Source organism: Rhinoraja longicauda, chromosome 26, assembly GCF_053455715.1.
Source record: "Rhinoraja longicauda isolate Sanriku21f chromosome 26, sRhiLon1.1, whole genome shotgun sequence".
NCBI lineage: Eukaryota > Metazoa > Chordata > Chondrichthyes > Rajiformes > Arhynchobatidae > Rhinoraja > Rhinoraja longicauda.
In genome coordinates, this window is record NC_135978.1 from 4,647,338 (window position 1) to 4,670,502 (window position 23,165).

Consider the following 23,165-nt stretch of genomic DNA (forward strand, 5'->3'; position numbering starts at 1 on the left):
AGTGTATACAAGCCTAATCGCTCCGGTCTTTCAAGATATGACAGTCCAGCCATTCCGGGAATTAACCTAGTAAACCTACGTTGCACGTCCTCAATAGCAAGAATTGAGGAAGGGTCTCAACCTGAAACGTCACCAATTCCTTCTCTCCAGAGATGCTGCCTGTCCCGCTGAGTTACTCCGGCACTCTATCCTTATCCAATTTAAACCAGCATCTGTAGTTCCTTCCTAAACTTTACTGGTCTATATTTTCTCTTCGATATCGAGCTTCTCATATGACCAGCTCCCAATTGTGTATGTGGAGTGTGAAGATTTTTCTGCCGTTTTCTCTCACCTATTATAATCATTTTGAAGTAAAAATCATTGTAGTGTTTAATATTTAAGGTATATTATTATAAATATGAAACACTACAATGATTTTTACTTCAAAATGATTCTTATCCAATTCGATAAATATTCTAGAAACTTACTAGTTATTATTATTCATTATTCTAGAAATGAATAACAAAAGCCAGTGCAAACCTAATTTTCAATGAGAACACAGTGATAAATTCATAGAGCACAACAATATCACAACGTATATCGAATTATCTTAAAAAATTGTTGTAAGGCATATGAAAAATGTAAACACTGCAAAGCAAGCTTAAGGGCAATTTAACTTCCCTGAAGATAGTCAGGTGACAATCTGCAGAGAAATTTCATGCATTAATATTTTCTTTCAGTCTCCATGGATGTGGTTGTACAGTTAAAGAATCTTTAGTTTAGTTTTAGAGACACAGCGTGGAAACAGGCCCTTCAGCCCACCGAGTCCGTGCCGACCAGCACACTAACACTATCCTACACACACTAGGGACAATTTACAATGTTTAACGAAGCCAATCAACCTACAAACCTGTACGTCTTCGGAGTGCGGGAGGAAACCGGAGCGCCAGAGACCCGGGTTCGATCCTGACCACGGGTGCTGTCTGTAGCGGAGTTTGCACGTTCTCCCCCGTGACCGCGTGGGTTTTCTCCAGGAGCTCCGGTTTCCTCCCACACTCCAAAGACGTGCAGGTTTGTAGGTTATTTGGCTTCGGTAAAGATTATATATTGCCCCTAGTGTGTGTCGGATAGCGCTAGCGTGCGGGGATCGCTGGTCGGCGTGGACCCGGTGGGCCGAAGGGCCTGTTTCCGTGCTGTTTCTCCAAACTGAACTAAACTAAATCAGAAGATGGACTGGATAGCGTGGGGGTGATTAAGCATGCCATCATTTACTAGCTTCTCTTTGATATGCAAATATTTGGAGCTGTCAGACTGCTTGAAATAGTTGTTAATATATGCATGAGATATATGAGTCCAAATCTCTCTTCTTTAAGAAAGGGTATGTTTTAAATAATGAAAGAGAACAAAAGCCGAGCTTACAATAATTACACTTGGGTCATCAGTTTGACATAATTATATAAAGGTTGTATTGTGATATTAGAATATATTACACAACTCAAACCAAGTTCTTTTGTCCCGCGGGTTTGACTTTAGTTTAGTTTAGTTTTAGAGATACAGCATGGAAACAGACCCTTCGGCCCGCCGAGTTTGTGCCGACCATACACTAGGACTATCCACCAATGATCACCCCATACACTAGGACTATCCACCAGCGATCACCCCATACACTAGGACTATCCACCAGCGATCACCCCATACACTAGGATTATCCACCAGCGATCACCCCATACACTAGGATTATCCACCAGCGATCACCCCATACACTAGGACTATCCAACACACTAGGGACAATTTACAGAAGCCAAATAAGCTACAAACCTGTATGTCTTTGGACAGCAGGTGGGACTAGTGTAGGTTGGGCATGTTGGTCGGTGTGGACACGTTGGGATGAAGGGCTTGTTTCCACGCTGTATGGCTCTAAGACTCCATAACCTGAGACGTTGCCAATCTATGTCCTGTGTGCGAAGATAGACGCAAAAAGGAACGGGTAACGTTCTGGGTCGAGACCCTTCAGACTTCGGAGACATCAGGCATTCAGACCTGAAACGTCACCCATTCCTTCCCTCCCGAGATGCTGCCTGTCCCACTGAGTTACTCCAGCATTTTGTGCCTATCTTTGGTGTAAACCGGCATCTGCAGTTCCATCCTAAATATTAATTGAGGTTATTTTCTTATTTCATACATGGACCCGACTGATTTATAATTCCTATTTTCTAGTTTACCACGATTGTATGTGTAAAGTGCACTCCTCTAATGGAGAGGACAAAATGGAAAGCTTTGACTTGAGCCGGTGTAATGAGCCGGATTTGACAAGAGAACTCAAGGCAAAGGAGCCATTAGGAGGTAGTGACCATAATATGATAAGTTTTAATCTGCAATTTGAGAGGGAGAAGTGAAAATCGGAAGTGTCAGTATTGCAGTTGAGCAAGGGGGACTATGGAGGCAAGAGGGAGGAGCTGGCCAAAGTTGACTGAAAAGGGTCCCTAGCTGGGATGACGGTGGAACAGCAATGGCAGGAATTTCTGGGAATACTCCAGAAGGTGCAAGATCGTTTCATTCCAAAGAGGAAGAAAGATTCCAAGGGGAGTGAGAGGCAACCGTGGCTGACAAGGGAAGTCAAGGACAGTATAAAAATAAAAGAGAAAACGTATAACATAGCAAAGAGGAACGGGAAGCTCATTTGAGGAAGGACATTCTTGCTTTTGAGGGAGTGCTGCGTAGGTTCACGAGGTTAATTCCCAGGATGGCGGGACTGTGATGAAAGAATGGAGCGATTGGGCTTGTATTCACTGGAATTTAGAAGGATGAGAGGGGATCTTATAGAAACATATAACATTATTAAGGTATTGGACAGGCTAGATGCAGGAAACATGTTCCCGATGTTGGGGGGGTCCAGAACCAGGGGCCACATTTTAAGAATAAGGGGTAGGCCATTTAGAACGGAGATGAGGAAAAACTTTTTCAGTCAGAGTGTTGTAAATCTGTGGAATTCTCTGCACAGAAGGCAGTGGAGGCCAAGTCTCTGAATGCATTCAAGAGAGAGATAGATAGAGCTCTTAAGGATAGCGGAGTCAGGGGGTATGGGGAGAAAGCAGGAACGGGGTACTGATTGAGAATGATCAGCCATGATCAGATTGAATGGTGGTGCGGGCTCGAAGGGCCGAATGGCCTCCTCCTGCACCTATTGTCTATTGTCTATTGTCTATAAGGCATGAACGGGGTACTGATTGTGGATAGACAATAGACAATAGACAATAGACAATAAACAATAGGTGCAGAAAGAGGCAATTCAGCCCTTCGAGCCAGCACCGCCATTCAATGTGATCATGGCTGATCATTCTCAATCAGTACCCCGTTCCTGTCTTTTCCCCATACCCCCTGACTCCGCTATCAGCCATGATCACATTGAATGGCGGCGCTGGCTCGAAGGACCGAATGGCCTCCTCCTGCACCTACTGTTTATGTATCTATGTATCTATGTATGATATTCAACTGCAAACATTTTTCTATTCATAAGAAAGAACTTTATTAAAGATGACTTTTCAACAAAGGCAACACTTCACCATAGTTTAAGAATACCCTCACCTGGCCTTCGTAATTCAAAACATGGTTGGCAAATGTTTTGAAAAGACCTCATAGCAATGTAACTTCTGCTCTGCTTTGCAAAGGTCCCTTCTGTACGTTTTCCAACTGAGATGCTCAGAGTGGCGGAAGCTGAAGATTACCATTAAAAATGCCTTTTACTGTAAATTGCAGCGGTTCTTACAAAATCCTTCTGTGAGATTTCCTGGAATAGCTTGACATTTATTCTAAATAAAGGGTTAAAGATTGTTTTTGCCCAGAAAACAAAATGTCCAATTGTTCATGTCAGGAGGGTCATTCTCATGCTCTCTATCCCAAGGGCAGATCTACAATGATGCATTTCACAATTCCCACTGCATGTGCTCGGCAAGGCCAGCAGCACTGCGTATTTCAGTCTGAAGAAGGGTCTCGACCCGAAACGTCGCCCATTCCTTCTCTCCCGAGGTGCTGCCTGTCCTGCTGAGTTACTCCAGCGTTTTGTGAATAAATACCTGTGTATTTCATCTGCTCCGCTGCGAGATCTCATCAAGGTACGCCTACTGTGAAGAAGTAACACCTGTAACACCCACTCCCCTGACTCACCTGACCTGTAGGAAGGAACTGCAGATGCTGGTTCACACCAAAGATAGATGCACACAAAATGCTGGAGTAACTCAGCGGGACAGGCAGCATCTCTGGAGAAAAAGGTGTAGGCGATGAGCCGAAACATCTCCAGAGATGCTGCCTGTCCCGCTGAGTTACTCCAGCATTTTGCCTCTACTTTCAGCATAATCAAGGACGAGTCGTACCCCAGCAGAGAAATTCCTCTGTTACCGAATTGAAGTGTGACTCTCTTTTCAATTACTTGGCATTAAACCAAACTCCCTTCCATCGGCTCCATCTACACCTCACGCTGCCTCGGCAAGGCCAGCAGCCCAGACCATCACGCAAACCAACCTCCCTTCCATTGACTCCATCTACACCTCATGCTGCCTCGGCAAGGCCAGCAGCATAATCAAGGACCAGTCTCACCCCGGCCACTCCCTCTTCTCCCCTCTCCCATCGGGCAATGTATAGATGTGAGAAAGTGCACGCCTCCAGATTCAGCGACAGGGAGTCTGAAGGAGGGTTTCGACCCAAAACATCACCCATTCCTTCTATCCAGAAATGCTGCCTGTCTCGTTGGGTTATTCCAGCATTTTGTGTCTATCTACGATTTCTTCCCAGCTGTTATCAGGAACCGATCCATCCTCCCACAACCAGGTAGCAGTGCCGAACTACTATCCACCTCATTTGGAGACCCCACCCCCCCCACTATCTTTGATCGGACTTTACTGGCTTCACCTTGCACTCAACGTTATTCCCTTATCATGTATCTGTACACTGTGGACATCTCGATTGTAATCGTGTGTTGTCTTTCCGCTACTGGTTAGTACACAACAAAAAGCTTTTCCCTCTACCTCAGTAACGTGACAATAAACGGAACTAAGTTTTAAAAGAGAAATAATGGAAAATGGCTTCCTTAAAATCATTATCATCTTCAGAAAAATATACTGTACTTTGGCAGTTAATACGACACTCAAAAATGAGAATGTTTCCAGGACAAGAGGGCGTGAGCTTTAGGGAGAGGTTGAGCAGGCTGGGTCTCTATTCCATGGAGCGCAGGAGGATGAGGGGTGATCTTATAGAGGTATACAAAATCATGAGAGGAATAGATCGGGTAGACGCACAGAGTCTCTTGCCCAGAGTAGGGGAATCGGGAACCAGAGGACATAGGTTTAAGGTGAAGGGGAAAAGATTTAATAGGAATCTGAGGGGTAACCTTTTCACATAAAGGGTGGTGGGTGTATGGAACAAGCTGCCAGAGGAGGTAGTTGAGGCAGGGACAATCCCAGGGTTTAATAAACAGTTGGACAGGTACATGGAAAGGACAGGTTTGGAGGGATATGGACCAAGCGCAGGCAGGTGGGACTAGTGTAGCTGGGACATGTTGGCCGGTGCAGGCAAGTTGGGCCGAAGGGCCTGTTTCCACGCTGTATCACTCTATGACTTTGACTATGAAAATAAGTCCAAATGGCCAACTGATTGGAAATCTAATATTGAGCTCTGTTTGCTCATTCTGCAGCCTTGTTGTCATTATAAGTGCAATAGTTCTGCAGATCTTCAGAGAGATGAAGATGTGTGGAGAAATACTATTTCAGGTTCCTACTTCGGTAGAGTGTGCAAGGTTTTATTATTTTGCTTCGATGTTTGAGATATGAGAAATAATATGAAAAGTGCTTTTCCTTTCTCAATATTTAGATAGTGTTTTTTAAGAGTTGGGCAAATGGTCTAATAAAGGGAAGTGTAGAATACTCAAAACAGTTCTATTTGCCACCATATTTAAAGCATAAAGGATTGGATTCTCTGCGCGTTTTCTCACAAAAGTAAATGGAATAGGTCATGTTTTCAGGCACCTATTTTTAACAAACCATAGCTGGGAGCAAATTGGTGAGCGAATGTGATAAAGGAATTTGTGCAGGAAGGAACTGCAGATGCCAGTTTACACCGGAGACAGACACAAAGTGCTGGAGTAACTCAGCGGGACAGGCAGCATCTCTGGAGAGAAGGAATGGGTGAAACTTCGGGTCAAAACTCTTCCTCAGGTTATGGATTATGGGTGTGTGAGAATGAAAGGGAGGAATGCAGGATCTGGAGAAGGGTCTCGACCGGAAAGGTCACCTATTTCTTCGCTCCAGAGATGCTGCCTGTCCCCGCTGAGTTACTCCAGCACTTACACCTTGTCCCCCCTTGCGGGGACTGTGTGGGTCGGTCGGGGACGAGCTGTCTGTCCGTGGGTGCGGGGGGAAGAGAGTGGAAGTTTTGTTGCCTCCATCACAGTGAGGGGGTGTTTGGAGTCACTGTGATGGACGTTTGTGTTGGGGCCATGTGTCTTGTGTTCGTTTTTTCTATGGCTGCTATGTAGTTTCGTTCGGTACTTCGGTACCGAATGACAAATAAAGCTCTGTTATATCTGTTATATCTGTTATCAGCACCTGCAGTTCCTTTTTGCACAGAGTACCCAAGACCCATTCTCCAGCACTTGGCCAACAATTGTCTATCCTGCCTCGGGCAGTTGGTTTATTTAAACCTGTGGTTTAAGGAAACCTTTCGGGTGGAGACCCTTCCTTCTCCACCTGAAACGTTGCCACCATTCCTTCCTCGGAGATGCTGCCTGACCGTGTCTCTCCCCGCTGAGTTACTCCAGCTTTTGTCTCTATCTTTCGGTGTAAACCAGCATCTGCAGTTCCTTCCCTGCACGTTGAATAAACCTGTCCCACTTCGAAGATAAGACACAAAATGCTGGAGTAACTCAGCGGGACAGGCAGCATCCCTGGAGAGAAGGAATGGGAGATGTTTCCGGTCGAGACTCTTCTTCAGACTGAGAGTCAGGGGAGAGGGAGACACAGAGATAAGGAAGGGCAGGGTGTGAAAATGAGACATCAAAGGGGGTGAGGGTCAAGGAAAATGTAGAATTGTAAGCTCGGAGAAGGTGACAACGAAGCAAACCGAGATAAAATGTAATCAGGGACAGTCAGACTGGTCAGAGAACTAAGGGGGGGAGGGATGGAGAAAGAGGGAAAGCAAGGGTTACTTGAAGTTAGAGAAGTCTATGTTCATACCGCTGGGGTGTAAGCTGCCCAAGCAAATTATGAGAGAAGGAATGGGTGATGTTTCGGATCCAGACCCTTCTTCAGTCTGAAGAAGGGTCTCGACCCGAAACGTCACCCATTCCTTCTCTCCTGAGATGCTGCCTGACCCGCTGAGTTACTCCAGCATTTTGTGAAATAAATACCGTCGATTTGTACCAGCATCTGCAGTTATTTTCTTACACAAGCAAATTATGAGCTGCTGTTCGTCCAATTTGCACTGGCCCTCACTGACAATGGAGGAGGCCCAGGACAGAAAGGTCAGTGTGGGAGTGGGAGGGGCAGTTAAAGTGTTTGGCAACCGGCTAAACAAAGAAATTATATCTCGCATGGAACGAGCTGCCAGAGGAGGTAGTTGAGGCAGGGGCTGTGGTGACGTTTATGAAGCAGTTAGACAGGTACGTGGGTAGGGCAGGTTTAGAGGGATATGGGCGAAACGCAGGAAGGTGGGACTAGTGTAGCTGGGACACGTTGGTCGGTGTGGGCAAGTTGGGCCGGAGGGCCTGTTTCCACGCTGTATCACTCTGTGAATCTATGACTCTATCTTACTGTTATTGAGTTTTCTAATCAATCCAAAAAGGGTGAAAGGAAATTAAGAAATACAGGCTCATGTTGAAGATTACGAGGCAAGGTTTTAATATCCTGCAGTATGATTCAGGCTCGACATCGACTTGAGCTGATTTAAGTGATGGGGCTGTCCCATTACAAACGCACAGAGTGCTGGTGTAGTTCAGCGGGTCAGGCAGCGTCTGTGACCCCACCCCACCCCACTCCACCCCACCCCACCCTACCCAACCCCACCCCACCCCACCCCACCCCACCCCACCCCACCCCACCCCACCCCACCCCACCCCACTCCACCCCACCTCACCCCACCCCACCCCACTCCACCCCACCCCACTCCACCCCACCCCACCCCACTCCACCCACCCCACCCCACCCCACCCCACTCCACCCCACTCCACTCCACCCCACCCCACCCCACCCCACCCCACCCCACCCCACTCCACCCCACTCCACACCACTCCACTCCACCCCACCCCACCCCACTCCACTCCACCCCACCCCACTCCACCCCACCCCACTCCACCCCACCCCACCCCACTCCACCCCACCCCACCCCACCCCACCCCACTCCACCCCACCCCACCCCACCCCACTCCACTCCACCCCACCCCACCCCACTCCACCCCACCCCACCCCACCCCACCCCACCCCACCCCACCTCACTCCACCCCACCCCACCCCACCCCACCCCACCCCACCCCACCCCACCCCACCTCACTCCACCCCACCCCACCCCACCCCACCCCACTCCACCCCACTCCACCCCACCCCACCCCACTCCACTCCACCCCACCCCACCCCACCCCACTCCACCCCACCCCACCCCACCCCACTCCACTCCACTCCACCCCACCCCACCCCACCCCACCCCACCCCACTCCACCCCACCCCACTCCACCCCACCCCACCCCACCCCACCCCACTCCACCCCACTCCACCCCACCCCACCTCACCCCACTCCACCCCACCCCACCCCACCCCACCCCACCCCACCCCACCCCACCCCACCTCACTCCACCCCACCCCACCCCACCCCACCCCACTCCACCCCACTCCACCCCACCCCACTCCACTCCACCCCACCCCACCCCACCCCACTCCACCCCACCCCACCCCACCCCACTCCACTCCACCCCACCCCACCCCACTCCACTCCACCCCACCCCACCCCACTCCACCCCACCCCACTCCACCCCACTCCACCCCACCCCACCCCACCCCACTCCACTCCACCCCACCCCACCCCACCCCACCCCACCCCACCCCACTCCATACTTTCAGTCTGAAGAAGGGTTCCGACCCGAAATGTCACCCGTCCTTTTTCTGCAGAGATGTTGCCTGACCTGCTGTGTTACTCCAGCAATGTGTGTCCATCTGTCCAAGGCAGTTCTTGCACATCTCTAACGGAGAGCAGGGCGCACAGACAAGGCAATTCTGATTTCCTCCCATTCATTGCAGTGGATGTAAATGAACGGATGGCTCTCCCCAGGATTCCCTGAGATACCCAGATGCCAGCTGAGGGTTTGAATGCCAATAAATTACACTTGTGAAATCGTCCCTCCCTTGTGTCCCTCTCTCCTGCAATCTTCAGCTGCTCTTCCCGGCAATAGGTTAATGTGTAATTCATTTACACTGAGCTCTGCGGCGTTCCTGACCCCCAGGTGTCTCTTGTTTAGAGATACAGTGCGGAAACAGGCCCTTTTGGCCCACCGGGTCCGCGCCGACCAGCGATCCCCGCACACATTAACACTGTCTGAAGAAGGGTCTCGACCCGAAACGTCACCCATTCCTTCTCTCCTGAGATGCTGCCTGACCTGCTGAGTTACTCCAGCATTTTGTGAATAAATACCTTCGATTTGTACCAGCATCTGCAGTTATTTCCTTATATTAACACTATCCTATACCCACTAGGGACAATTTTATTACATTTGCCAAGCCAATTAACCTACAAACCTGTACGTCTTTGGAGGTCACGGGGAGAACGTACAAACTCCGTACAGGCGGCGCCCGTAGTCGGAATCGAACCCGGGTCTCCGGCGCTGCATTCGCTGTAAGGCAGCAACTCTGCCGCTGCGCCACTGTGCCGCCCTGTGCAGGAAGGAACTGCAGATGCTGGTTTAAATCAAAAGATAGACACAAAATGCTGGAGTAACTCAGCGGGACAGGCAGCATCTCTTGAAAGAAGGAATGGGTGAAGTTTTGTACTTTTCCTTGATCTCCGTCTGCTTTGATCTGTGGTTTTCACACCTTACTCTGCCATATCTCCAGTTTCCCTGTCCCCCTAACTCTCAGTCTGAAGAAGGGTCTCGACCCGAAGCGTCACCCATTCCTTCTCTCCAGACATGCTGCCTGTCCCGCTGAGTTGCTCCAGTATTTTGTACCTATCTCCAGGTGTCTCTTATTCACTATGTGTGTGTGGGCTTCTATATATAAATAATTTCACTTCACCATTACAGAAACACACTCTTCACCAAATACGATGATATCCTCACAAAACACTTGTTGGGCGGCACGGTGGCACAGTGGTAGAGTTGCTGCCTCACAGCGCCAGAGACCCCGGTTCGATCCCGACTCCCGGTGCTGTCAGTACGGAGTTAGTATGTTCTCCCCGTGACCTGCGTGGGATTTCTCCGAGATTTCCGTGTTCCTCCCACACTCCAAAGACATGCAGGTTTGTAGGTTAATCGGCTTGGTACGATTGGAGATAGTCTGCTCAAACATAGTCCGAGAGTCTCCAATGAGGTAGATAGTAGTTCAGCACTGCTCTCTGGTTGTGGTGGGATGGTTCAGTTGCCTGATAACAGCTGGGAAGAAACTGTCCCTGAATCTGGAGGTGTGCGTTTTCACACTACTGTACGTTTTGCCCGATGGGAGAGGGGAGAAGAGGGAGTGGCCGGGGTGGGACTGGTCCTTGATTATGCTGCTGGCCTTGCCGAGGCAGCGTGAGGTGTAGATGGAGGCGATGGAAGGGAGGTTGGTTAAATGCCAAGTAATTGAAAAGAGAGTCACACTTCAGTTTGGTAACAGAGGAATTTCTTCTAAAAATACTGATTGGTCATATGGCTTAATTTCAGATGGTATTTTTAAGCATTATATTGCATGTAAGAGGGAAATGTTGCCGTTATGAATACATTTTCCTCCCACGTCCAACATTAAATTCGCAGATGCACATATCACTGGTTGTGTGATTTTCTCAACGGACCTCAGCATGCCAGGTGCTTGAAGCAGTGAGTAGACCTTTGAATAACAGATGTGTCATGAATACAATGCTCCAAGTTAGTTTGTTTAAGCGAAGTTTAGTTTAGTTTAGAGATACAGCGCGGAAACAGGCCCTTCGGCCCACTGAGTCCGTGCCGACCGGCGATCCCCGCACACTAACACTATCCTACACACACGAGGGACAATTTTACATTTACAACAAGCCAATCAGCCCACAAACCTGCACGTCTTTGGAGTGTGGGAGGAAACCGAAGATCTCGGAGAAAACCCACGCAGGTCACGGGGAGAACGTACAAACTCGGGTGCAGACAAGCCCCCCTCAGTCAGGATCAAACCCGGGTCTCTGGCGCTGTAAGGCAGTAGCTCTATCGCTGCGCCATCCTGTCACGTGAAGTGTAATACTGTGGCACTGAACTACATTACCTTTGATTTTTCATTACATTGCAATGGTGTTACAGTGAACTTACTGAACCTTAGACAGGTTGACTACACAGTATAGAACTCAATTGTTGAATGAACACGTTATTGTCACATATGACAGGTCACAGTGAAGTTCTTTGCTTGCACACCCAAGGTATGCAAATAGTCACCACCTAAAGGGCGCTAACAAAGTTACAAAGTATCCTGCATCAGGTCAATAGACAATAGACAATAGGTGCAGGAGTAGGCCATTCGGCCCTTCGAGCCAGCACCACCATTCAATGTGATCATGGCTGATCATTCTCAATCAGTACCCCGTTCCTGCCTTCTCCCCATACCCCCTGACTCCGCTATCCTTAAGAGCTCTATCTAGCTCTCTCTTGAATGTGCCCCTTAGTACTCCGTACACCACCGTACGCAAACCTGCAGAAACATCAGCACACCTCTATCCACGCCTTTCACTATTTGGTAAGTTTCAATGAGGTCCCCCGTCACGATTGTACCATCAGCAGGGAGGGATTACAATCCAGCCATTTACAGTGTATAGATACAGTGTGTAAATAGGAGTGCTGTCTGTACAGAGTTTGTCCGTTCTTTCTGTGACACGCGTGGGTTTTCTCCGGGTGCTCCGGTTTGCAGATGTCCAGGTTTGTAGGTTAATCAGCTCTCTGTGAATTGTTCCTCGGGTGTAGGGAAGTGGAAGTAGGATAACATCGAACTGGTGTGAACGTGTGACCGATGGTGGGCACGGACTCGGTGGGCCGATGATAAGGGAATAACGTTCAGTGCAAGGTAAAGGCAGTAAAGTCCGGTCAAGGATAGTCCGAGGGTCACCAATGAGGTAGATAGACACAAAATGGTGGAGTCACTCAGCGGGACAGGCAGCATCTCTGGAGGGAAGGAATGGGTGATGCTTCAGATCGAGACCCTTCTTCAGACTGAGAGTCAGGGGAGAGGGAAACTGGAGATGAAGAAAGATAAGGTGTGAAAACGAGACATCAATAATCAATAGTCAATAGTCAATCCATTTGTCACATAAATGTGCAGCGAAATGAAAAATTACCCGCAGTTCAACAATAAGACCAATAAGAATAATCAATAAAAATGCAATAACACATACAATCATAACCAACACCAAACAAAAGAAACATCCATCACAGTGAATCTCCTCCAGTCACCTCCTCACTGTGATGGAAGGCCAGAATGTCTTTTTCTCTTCCCCTGCCGTCTTCTCCGGCAGTCAGCTGAAAGATGACTTTGATGGAAAATGAGGAATAGATCATTGTTAGCTAGGGGGTTGGTGACAACAAAGGGAACAGAGATCAAATGTAATCGGGGGCAGTCAGACTGGTCGGAGAACTGGGAAGGGGGGAAGGATGGAGAGAGCGGGAAAGCAAGGGTTAGTGAAGATAGAGAAGTCAATATTCATGCCGCTGGGGTATAAGCTGCCCAAGTGGAATATGGACTGCTCTCGAGTTGTGGTAGGATGATTCAGTTGCAATTTGCAATTTAGCCGGATATATTTTGGTATTGTGCCCTTGAAATGTTAAAATAGACAAATTATTCGATGATACCAGGGCAACATGCCAATGAGTTAAAAATGCACTGGAATCAAGAGCAAAGCATGGTAATTGGAGGCTCCCTGTGTGTTGCTTCACAAACAAATCTGAAATGTATCGTGCTGTTCCCCCCCCCTGCGAAACAAATCTTCAACGAGATATAAAGTACCTAAAGTATACTTGCACATTGGAGACTGACACAAAATGCCGGAGTAACTCAGCGGGTCAGGCAGCATCTCTGGAGAGAAGGAATGGGTGACGTTTCGGGTCGAGACCCTTCTTCAGACTGACCTTGTACATTGGAGTTAGTCATTAAACAAGGGGGCAGCACCAGAGAACCGGGTTCAATCTTGACTCATTTATGATTGGAATAAGATATTGTCAATAAGACACTAAACAGTATAAGAAGATAACTGCAGATGCTGGTACAAATCGAAGGTATTTATTCACAAAATGCTGGAGCAACTCAGCGGGTCAGGCAGCATCTCGGGAGAGAAGGAATGGGTGATGTTTCGGGTCGAGACCCTTCTTCAGACATGAAGAAGGGTCTCGACCCGAAACGTCACCCATTCCTTCTCTCCTGAGATGCTGCCTGACCTGTTGAGTTACTCCAGCAATTTGTGAACAGACACTAAACAGAATTTGCATGATCGGACAGAAATGTACAGTTATCTCTATGAATCCCGGTACATATTTTGTGCTAATTAGCTTTCATCGGGAGTTTTAGTTTAGTCTAAAGATACTGCATGGAAACAGGCCCATGGGCCCACCGAGTCCGTGCCCACCATCGATCACCTGTTCACAGCAGTTCTATGTTATCCTACTTCCACTTCCCTACACACCAGGGACAATTTACAAAGGGCTGATTAACTGACAAACCCGCATGTCCGCAAACCGGAGCACCCGGAGAAAACCCACGCGGGTCACGGGGAGAACGGACAAACTCCTTACAGACAGCACCCGTAGTCAGGATGGAACCCGGGTCTCTGGCGCTGTGAGGCAGCGACTCTACCAGTTAGGTTTTAATACGTCTTCCTGTCATAACTCATTTAGAGTTAGTGTCACTAGAGTCGCTGCCTCACGGCGCCAGAGACCCGGGTTCCATCCTGACCACAGGTGCTCTCTCTACGGAATTTGCACGTTCTCCCCGTGACCTGCGTGGGTTTTCTCCGGGTGCTCCGGTTTCCTCCCACGCTCCAACGATGTTCAGGTTTCTAGGTTAATGGCGGGGTAGACTCGATGAGCCAAATGGCCTAATTCTGCACCTAGAACTCATTAGCTTGGGAACTCAGCACGCAACAAAAGCCTCGGTACACGTGACAACGAACTAAACTCAAACTCAATTCTGCTCCTCTGCCATAGCTCCTATGCTAAAACTACACAGCATCGAATTGCAAAGGGAAACCTAACAACCTGTCTAATTTGCAAGCGATGGTCTCAATCTCTGCGGGACTTCACAAGCACTGTGAGGTGACCTTTTCTGCAGCATCAACATTACTTAAAGCCGCCAAAGCAACTTGTAAGCACGCGTGGTTAAAAATACATAAACTGAGAAGAGTTGGGGCGATTTGGCCCGGGTGTTAATTCGACAGCAGGTGATGTTGTGGATTGCAGTGATAGCCAGCCAGCATCTCTGTAGTTGGATGCAGTACCTGTAGCAGCAAGGCAGCGTGAAAACGAGGCAGCAGGACTGAACCCTAGGGTGATCATCCCTAGTTGTGGCCTTCTAGGTCCTGCATCAGCACAAGTGCAGGGCGGCACGGTGGCGCAGCGGTAGAGTGGCTGCCTCACAGCGCCTGAGACCCGGGTTCGATCCCGTCTACGGGCGCTGTCTGTACGGAGTTTGCACGTTCTCCCCGTGACCTGCGTGGGATTCCTCTGGGATTTTTAGATTTTTTAGATTTAGAGACACAGCGCAGAAACAGGCCCTTCGGCCCACCGGGTCCGCGCCGCCCAGCGATCCCCGCACACTGACACTATTCCTACACACACTAGGGACAATTTTTACATTTGCCCAGCCAATGAACCTACATACCTGCACGTCTTTGGAGTGTGGGAGGAAACCGAAGATCTCGGAGAAAACCCACGCAGGTCATGGGGAGAACGTACAAACTCCGTACAGACGGCGCCCGTAGTCAGGATCGAACCCGAGTCTCCGGCGCTGCATTCGCCGTAAGGCAGAAACTCCGCCACTGCGCCACCGTGCCGCACTTAAATCTCCGGTTTCCTCCCACACTCCAAAGACGTGCAGGTTTGTAGGTTAATTGGCTGGGCATAAGCGTAAAATTGTCCCTAGTGTGTGTGTAGGGTAGTGTTAACATGCGGGGATCGCTGGTCGGCGCAGACTCGGTGGGCCGAAGGGCCAGTTTCTGCACTGTAACTCTAAACTAAACTAATTTAAACTGAACAAAGTCTACTCCGCCATTCAATCATGGCTGATCTATCTTTCCCTCCCGACCCCGTTCTCCTGCCTTCTCCCCGTAACCCCTGACACCCGTACTAATCAAGAACCTGTCAATCTCCACCTTAAAAAATATCCTTGGCATCCACAGCCGTCTGTGGCAATGAATTCCACAGATTCACCACCCTCTGGCTAAAGAAATTCCTCCTCATCTCCTGCCTAAAGGAACGTCCTTTTATTCTGAGGCTGTGACCTCTGGTCCTAGACTCTCCCACTGGTGGAAATATCCACTCTATCCAAGCTCAGTCCGCCTTAACTAACCTGAACTCCCGGTGGCTGAGCACTTCAACTCCCCCTCCCACTGCCAGTCTGACGTTTCTGTCATGGGCCTCCTCCAGTGCCATTGTGAGGCACCGGAAATTGGAGGAACAGCACCTCATATTTTGCCTTGGCAGCTTGCAGCCCAGCGGTATGTACATTGACTTCTCCAACTTTAGATAGTTCCTCTGTCCCTCTCTTCCCCTCCCCCTTCCCAGTTCTCCCTCTATCTTTCTGTATCCACCTATATCCTTCCTTTGTCCCGCGTCATATCATATCATATCATATCATATCATATCATATCATATCATATCATATCATATCATATCATATCATATCATATCATATCATATCATATATCTACAGCCGGAAACAGGCCTTTTCGGCCCTCCAAGTCCGTGCCGCCCAGTGATCCCCGTACATTAACACTATCCTACACCCACTAGGGACAATTTTTACATTTACCCAGCCAATTAACCTACATACCTTGACATCAGTCTGAAGAAGGGTCTCGACCCGAAACGTCACCCATTCCTTCTCTCCAGAGATGCTGCCTGACCTGCTGAGTTACTCCAGCATTTTGTGAAATAAATACCTTCGATTTGTACCAGCACCTGAAATTATTTTCTGACTCTATCCAAGCTTGTGTTTTGTAACTCTGAGAAACATAGAAACATAGAAACATAGAAAATAGGTGCAGGAGTAGGCCATTCTGCCCTTCGAGCCAGCACCGACATTCAATATGATCATGGCTGATCATCCACAATCAGTACCCCGTTCCTGCTTTCTCCCCATATCCCTTGATTCCGTTAGCCCTAAGAGCTATATCGAACTCTCCCTTGAAAACATGGAATTGGCCTCCACTGCCTTCTGTGACAGAGAATTCCACAGATTCACAACTCTCTGGGTGAAAAAGGTTTTTTCTCGCCTCAGTCCTAAATGGCCTACCCCTTATTCTTAAACTGTGTGACCGTCTGGTTCTGGACTCCCACGACATGGGGAACATTTTTCCTGCATCTAGCCTGTCCAACCCTTGAAGAATTGTATATGTTTCTGTAAGATGCCCTCTCACCCTTCTAAATTCCGGTGAAATTCGTCTTCTCCCTTTCAAAGTCCTCCTCAGCGCCCTTTTGATTCAAAGCCGTTTCAGTCGGATTGATATTTGAGAACATTTTCTTATCTGTTTAATTACCGAGGCGTGGAGATTTTTTTTGTGATATATTATGCGTACTTGGACACACAGTTGATAGATAACTTGACACGGTTTCTCCTCAGATGAAAACAAAATTGAAGCAAAAAGAAAACTAATTGGCTTTCTGTCTTGCTGTCATGTCCCATCCTCCCAGGTTATTCTTCATCCTCAGTCCAGAATCTCTGTGACTCATTCAGCTCCCTTTATTACACTCTGCGAGCCTTGGATAAAGGATTAGCCAGGATAATTATTTTTTTAAAAAAAAGCTGTGAGCGAACCTACCTTCTTCTGAATTAATTCCTTTCGATGCGAAAGAAAGCCATTTACCATCGCGGGCGACACAGTGGAGCCACTGGAAAAACTGCTTTGGGTTTTCTCTGGGTGCTCCGGTTTCCTCCCACCTCCCAAAGATGCACAGTTTAGAGACACAGGAACGTAGAAAGGCAGGCGCAGGAGTAGGGCCATTCGTCCCTTCGAGCCAGCGCCGCCATTCAATACGATCGTGGCTGATCATTCAGAATCAGTACCCCGTTCCTGCCTTCTCCCCGTATCCCTTGATTCCGCTAGCCCTAAGAGCTCTATCTAGCTCTCTCTTGAAAACATCCAGTGAATTGGCCTCCACTGCCTTCTGTGGCAGAGAATTCCACAGATTCACAACTCTCTGGGTGAAAAAGGTTTTTCCTCATCTCAGTCCTAAATGACCCATCCCTTATTCTTAAACTGTGTGACCGCTGGTTCTGGACTCCCCCAACTTCGGGAACATTTTTCCTGCACCTAGCCTGTCCATCTAGTATGGAACGAGCTGCCGGAGGTGGGAGTTGGGGCAGGGACTATCGTGACATTTAAAAAACATTTAGACAGGTACATGGACAGGACAGGTTTGGAGGGATATAGACCAAACGCAGGCAGGGGGGAACTAGTGTAGCTGGGACATGTTGGCCTGTGTGGGCAAGTTGGGCTGAAGGGCCTGTTTCCACGCTGTTTGGCTCAATAACTCCTAAAGAGATGCCAAGGTCCTTCTGAAACTAATTGGCGTTAGCAAAATATCACGGTCACAATCACAATCAATCACAATGAAACTTTATTAGTCAAGTATGTTTTGCAACATACGAGGAATTTCATTTGCCGTACAGTCATAACAATAAAAAGCAACAGGACACACAAAGCACATTTTAACATGAACATCCCCCACAGTGACTCCTCCACATTCCTCACTGTGATAGAAGGTGAAAAAACAATTCAATCTCTCCCTTCTTTGTCCTCCAGCGGTCGGGGGTCTCGAACCTTCCGTTGACGGGATGGTCTTGACTCCTGTCGCCGGCGACGAGCCTTCCTCGTCAGGGCGATCAAGCTCCTCCATCACGGGGAAATCTCAGCTCCCCCGCCCCAGCGATCTAACCCGGGTCAGGACCAGTCGAACCTCGTAGCTCGGTTTAGTTTAGGTTAGAGATACAGCGCGGAAACTGGCCCTTTGGCCCACCGAGCCCACAACGACCAGCGATCGCCGCACATTGGAAGGGTTGTAGAGGGCATTGGTCCAAATGAGGGCCAACGGGACTAACCCAATATGTTACCCTGGTCTACAAGGACAGCTTGGGGTGAATGGCCTGTCTCTGTGCTGTACAGCTCCGTGAATCTAGGGATAATTGTGTCGATGCTAATGGCCAAGGAAGATATGATCCAAGGAGAACATAAGCCAAAATGTTCAGTCGTTCCAGTACAAAGATCAATTATTCATCTTATGGAAAAACAGTGAAAGGCACATTGAGTACGTACCTATTCATTATCTTCATTGGCTCACGGCAGACCTTTGCCAAAAACATGTGTAGGAAGGAACTGCAGACGCTGGTTTAAAGGGAAGATAGACACAAAATGCTAGGAGTAACTCAGCGGGACCAGGCAGCATCTCTGGAGAGAAGGAACGGGTGATGTTTTGGGTCGAGACCCTTCTTTGGACCAAAAAACATCTGCGTTTCATATTCCAAGAGTTTACACCACGTCAGAAAGACGTGTCCTCCTTTTAAAGGGGGGGTTCCATTTCACGGGATCAGGAAGCATCTCTGGGGAACATGGACTGGTGATATTTGGGGTCGGGACACTTCTTTAGATTCTGATGAAGGGCCCAGACCCAAAACGTCGCCTGTTTGTCACGGACATTGTGGGACTTGGGGCATGTTCCTGTGCTGTACTTTTCTGAATGAGTTGAGGCCAGTTAATTGGCTATATTTAAGAGGGAGTTAGATGTGACCCTTGTGGCTAAAGGGATCAGGGGGTATGGAGAGAAGGCAAGTACAGGTTACTGAGCTGGATGATCAGCCATGATCATATTGAATGGCGGTGCAGGCTCGAAGGGCCGAATGGCCTACTCCTGCACCTATTTTCTATGTTTCTATGTTTCTATGTTTCTCTGTAGAAACAAGGAACTACAGATGCTGGTCTCCATAAAAGGATACAAAGTGCTGGAGTAAATCCATGGGCCAGGCTGCATCCCTGGAAACATAGAAACACAGAAACATAGAAACATAGAAAATAGGCGCAGGAGTTGGCCATTCGGCCCTTCGAGCCAGCACCGCCATTCAATATGATCATGGCTGATCATCCAAAATCAGTACCCTGTTCCTGCTTTTACCCCATACCCCTCGATTCCGTTAGCCCTAAGAGCTAAATCCAACTCTCTCTTGAAAACATCCAGTGAATTGGCCTCCACTGCCTTCTGAGGCAGAGAATTCCACAGATTCACAACTCTCTGGGGGAAATAGTTTTTCCTCATCTCAGTCCAAAATGGCCGACCCCTTATTCATAAACTGTGTGACCCCCTGGTTCTGGACTCCCCCCCCCCCCCCGACATGGGGAACATGGATAGATGACCTTTCTGGTCGCAGAAGGTCCTGGCCTGCAACGTCACCTCTCCTTGTTCTTCATGGATGCGGCCTGACCCGCTGAGTTACTCCAGCACTTTGTGTCTTTTTCTTGTTTGCAGTCCCAGGGGTTAGGTCGAGGTGTACTGGCCGACTGCGGAGACGACAGAGAGGGAGCCGGCAGGAGAGGAGGGGGGGGGGGGGTTGCGGGGAACGAAGAAGGAACAACATGGTGGGCGCCGGAGGTCAGGCAAGGACTTATCATATCATATCATCATATATATACAGCCGGAAACAGGCCTTTTCGGCCCACCAAGTCCGTGCCGCCCAGTGATCCCCGCACATTAACACTATCCTACACCCACTAAGGACAATTTTTACATTTACCCAGCCAATTAACCTACATACCTGTACGTCTTTGGAGTGTGGGAGGAAACCGAAGATCTCGGAGAAAACCCACGCAGGTCACGGGGAGAACGTACAAACTCCTTACAGTGCAGCACCCGTAGTCAGGATCGAACCTGAGTCTCCGGCGCTGCATTCGCTGTAAAGCAGCAACTCTACCGCTGTGCTACCGTGCCGTGCCGCCGACTTGCAGCCGAAAACAAAGAGGAACCTGGCGGGAAATAAAGGGAGACCCAACGCAAGTTGGAGGAACAGCAACCATGACAGTACAAGCTCACTGCCGGCCCCAAGCAATAGTGACCGTTAATATCACAGTAGGCACAGACGATAGGACGATGTTGACTCAAATAAAGTCTGAAGAAGGGTCTCGACCCGAAACGTCACCCATTCCTTTTCCCCTGAGATGCTGCCTGACACGCTGAGTTACTCCAGCTTTTTGTGATACCTTCGATTTGTACCAGCATCTGCAGTTATTTTCCTACACAAATAAATAGACCGATTTATTTAGAAGGTAGACACAAAAAAGCTAGAGTAACTCAGCGGGTCAGGCAGAATCTCTGGAGAGAAGGAATGGGTGACGTTTCGGGACAAGACCCTCCTTCAGGCTGGTCTGAAGGGTCTGAAGAAGGGTCTCGACCCGAAACGTCACCCATTCCTTCTCTCCCGAGATGCTGCCTGACCTGCTGAGTTACTCCAGCACTTTGTGAATAAATACCTTCGATTTGTACCAGCATCTGCAGTTATTCTCTTATACTCCTTCAGGTTGGTTTGGGATAAGGGAAACGAGAGATATGGACGGTGATGTGGAGAGATAAAGAACATTGAATGAATGAAATGCAAAAAAGTAACGATGATAAAGGAAACAGGCCATTGTAAGCTGTTTGTTGGGTGAAAACGAGAAGCTGGCGCGACTTGGGTGGGGGAGGGAGGGATAGAGAGAGGGGGAATGCCAGGGCTACTTGAAGTTAGAGAAGTCAATGTTCATACCACTGGGCTGTAAGCTGCCCAAGCGAAATATGAGATGCTGTTCCTCCAATTTGCATTTGGCCTCACTCTGACAATGGAGGAGACCTAGGACAGAGAGGTCTGTGGAGGAATGGGAAGGAGAATTAAAGTGCCCGGCAACCAGTTTAACTGATTTATTTAGTGGGGCAGAGTCTTCCCAGGGATTCCAGAGCCATTCATCAGTCTGAGAAAGGACCTCGGCTCCGAAACGTCGCCCATTCCTTCTCTCCAGAGATGCTGCCTGTCCCGCTGAGTTACTCCAGCACCCTGTGTCTATCTTCAATTTTAACCAGCACCTGCAGTTCCTCCCAACTCATTCCAGAGATTGATGGATGTTCACGAGATGACAACCGCGGAGTTTTTTAATTGCATCCCAGATGATTGAAAAAGCAGAACGTTATCTGGGAAACAAAATTGACTGAAGTCACTGTTTTTTATCAACATCCTGTCATTTTAGGCATCAGTTCTGACAATCAGGTAGGAACAAAAGATTGCCAGTTTCCAAGTATTCTATTTGTGGAAGATATTTAGCTATACGAAGCTATGCTATCATTGGTGATGAAACAATGATACCAGGCAACAAATCAATATGAAAAATGGCATTTATGGGAGAACTGAGCAGGACTATTTTTTACTATGTCATGAGTCAATGGTGACTGATACATTGTGTGCGTGAGGAATGGATTAGACTTTAACTTGGACAGAGTGGATGTGGAGAGGATGCATCTCTGGAGAACATGGACGTATCAGGTCGGGACCTTATGGGACCAGAAATGGCATCTACCCATGTTCTCCAGGGATGCAGCCTGACCCACAGATTTACTCCAGCACTTTTTATATTATTTTATGGAGGCCAGCATCTGCAGATCCTTGTTTCTACATAGAAAAGTACAGCACAGGAACAGGCCCACAATGTCTGTGCCGAATATAATGCCAAGTTAAATTGATCTCATTTGCCTGCACATGATCCATATCCCTCCATGAGAGGTAGATCAGCCATGATTGAATGGCAGAGTAGACTAGATGGGCCGAATGGCCTGATTCTGCTTCATTAACATGCACTTATGTGACATAATTTATATTATTTAACCTCCTTGTCATCAGATGGCCTCTTCAAGCTCTTATCACTACAGCACAGACGGCACGGTGGCGCAGCGGTAGAGTTGCTGCCTTACAGCGAATGCAGCGCCGGGAACCCGGGTTCCATCCCGACTACGGGCGCTGTCTGTACGGAGTTTGTACGTTCTCCCCGTGACCTGCGCGGGTTTTCTCTGAGATCTTCGGTTTCCTCCCACACTCCAAAGGCGGGCAGGTTTGTAGGTTAATTGTCTTGGTGTAAATGTAGAAATTGTCCCTAGGAAAGCATTAGTGTGCGGGGATCGCTGGTCGGCGCGGACCCGGTGGGCCGGAAGGGCCTGTTTCCGCAATGTATCTCTAAAAACTAAGCAGTGCTGATGCTGTTGCTTATGGTGGACTATCAAGGACATGTGGGACAAAATGTTCTCCATTGAGATCTTTAGTGGCCCCATCAAGGGAGCGTTCTCTGGCCTTGATTATCTCTGCACCATTCTTGGCTTTCAGCAAGATTGATTTTCGGGTGTTTGGACTTTAGGCAGTCGTCTTAAGATTATGAGACATAGGAACAGAATTAGACCATTCGGCCCATCAAGTCTGTTCCGCCATTCGATCATGGTTTTCCCCAATTCTCCTGACTTCTCCTCGCATTCTTTGACGCCCCTTCCCAATTGAGAAAATATCAACCTCTGCCTTAGAAATACCCATTGTCTGCCTCCACAGCCTTCTGTGGCAAAGAATTCCTCAGATTCATCACCACCCTCTGGCTGAAGAAATTCCTCCTACTCGCCATTCTAAAGGCTTGTCCTTTTATCCTGAGGCCGTGCCCTCTGATCTTAGACTCTCCCACTAGTGGAAACATCCTCTCCTCATCCACTCTATCCAGGCCTTTCATTATTTGGTAAGTTTCAGTGAGGT